Source organism: Myotis davidii, unplaced genomic scaffold (genome assembly GCF_000327345.1).
Source record: "Myotis davidii unplaced genomic scaffold, ASM32734v1 scaffold79, whole genome shotgun sequence".
Taxonomy (NCBI): Eukaryota; Metazoa; Chordata; class Mammalia; order Chiroptera; family Vespertilionidae; genus Myotis; species Myotis davidii.
This window is the reverse complement of record NW_006294339.1, coordinates 3,950,518-3,952,222: the sequence shown is the minus strand read 5'-3', so window position 1 is coordinate 3,952,222 and position 1,705 is coordinate 3,950,518. Positions and strand designations below refer to the sequence as shown.

At 51.9% G+C, this 1,705-nt stretch overlaps 1 pseudogene; it reads right to left on the bottom strand.

Moving 5' to 3' along the window:
- LOC102774299 overlaps positions 1-644 on the bottom strand; it is a 1,653-nt pseudogene extending 1,009 nt beyond the window's left edge.
- Positions 645-1,705: the final 1,061 nt, after the last annotated feature.

The window sequence follows — 1,705 nt, the reverse complement described above, 5'->3', positions numbered from 1 at the left end:
TTCTGTCATCACCCAAGTCGGTCTTGATGGTCGATCTTTTCTTGGCCATAATTTTGACTTTGATGGCCGCAATTTTCTCCACGGACATGGCTTCAGACAAAGACCTGATCTGTCTAGTCTGTACACTCCTTTCTCTGTGGGCCTCCAAACCGGCAGTCCATCAATCTTTACCGAGGCGCACCCGCTCTGCGTCCTCAGTCTGCAGTTTCTTTGCTGCTGGAGCTGCATCCGCGGCACGTTTCACCTGAGTGGGTCGCCGAAGCCCGATTTCCACGGGGGCGCTGCCGTCGATGCTCGCCGGCCTTGATGCTTCGCCACTGAGATATCCAAGTAGGTCTTTTCGGTCAGGCCTTCTCACCATAGGGATGTTTTCAGTGGCTGCGCGGCGGACATAAACCGGCTGAGAGAGGTGCACGTTATCAAGTAGAAATAAGACAGAATCCAGCGTGTAGTACTCCCTGGGTCGGCCTTCCTGTCCAGTCCCCCACACCACGTAGTTGGTCTTCACGTTCTTGGGCCAGGAGAAGTCGCCGCCAAAGATAACTTTGTCCTCTTTCACCAAGATCTCCTTCTTCTGGATGTTGTACTGTCGCAGGACACTGAGCATGTCTGCCATCTTCCGCCTCCTCGCCACCGGGGCTCAGTGCACCAGTATCGCTGTCTCCCTGCCTCGCTGAGCCGCTGTTGCTGATGTTGCCGCCGTTGCCACCGCTGCTGCTGCTGCCTGGGCTGCTTATGCCATGCACCCAAACTGCAGTTTCTTTCATACATTTGAAATAAAGGCGGGAATGTAAAAAGATTACATGAGGGTGGGAGATAACGAGACAGGGATTGGATTATAAGATTATGGGTGGTTTCTTAAGGGTGGTTGCTTCTAAGAAGTCTGAAAAAAAGAGGATTACCCTGGCATTTCCAAAGTGTGTTAACCTAGATGCACAAGAACAATGAATAGGGCTTGCTTAAGGCAAAGATAAATATTTTCCTACAGAGATAGGCCTGGGGCGTGACTGCCCACCAAGAGCTGCCCAGTTGGGAATTTGTGACTAGATCACCCTGGGCGGTTACTTTCCAAAGAACCCCCTTTTCCACCCACACTTGAAGCCAACACAGCTCCCAACCTCTGTGAGGGACTGTGTGTGCTTTGAGACATGGCTTCAATGCTCTGGCAGGCCGTTTACCACTGTACCAGAGCTTTCACTCCTGCTTACACAGAGCCTCCCTTCCCGGGCTGCCAGCTGCTGCCTGGCCTTCCTTTGTTCTGCACCAACCCCTGGTGGTCAGCACTTGTCATAGCCAGCGATCTGTCTCCCAGCCGAACTCCTGCGGGGACAATTTGTGGATATATATATTCACATTGTCCCACAGCTTCCTCAGGCAGGGAACGGGATTCTGCAAGACCTCCATCATTTTCCTGTAGCGGCTAAATAGCAGCTCTACTTCCCGGGTCTGACTGGGTTGTGACCAGACAGAATCTGGCCTCGCCAATGTCCTAACAGCAAGGCTAGATATCCAAACCTGGAAGTGCGGGAGTATTACCACCCCCAGCGGCACACTTTAAAGATGAATGGCTGGCATTCTACAACTATCAATCCGATTCCATGGATCCACAGGCCTCTCTAAGGCCCTCTCCTGTGACTAAGTAACCTTCTATAAAGTTTTCTTGAAGCCATAGCCAGCTCAGTAGTGCCCCAACTTTAGCTGCTTT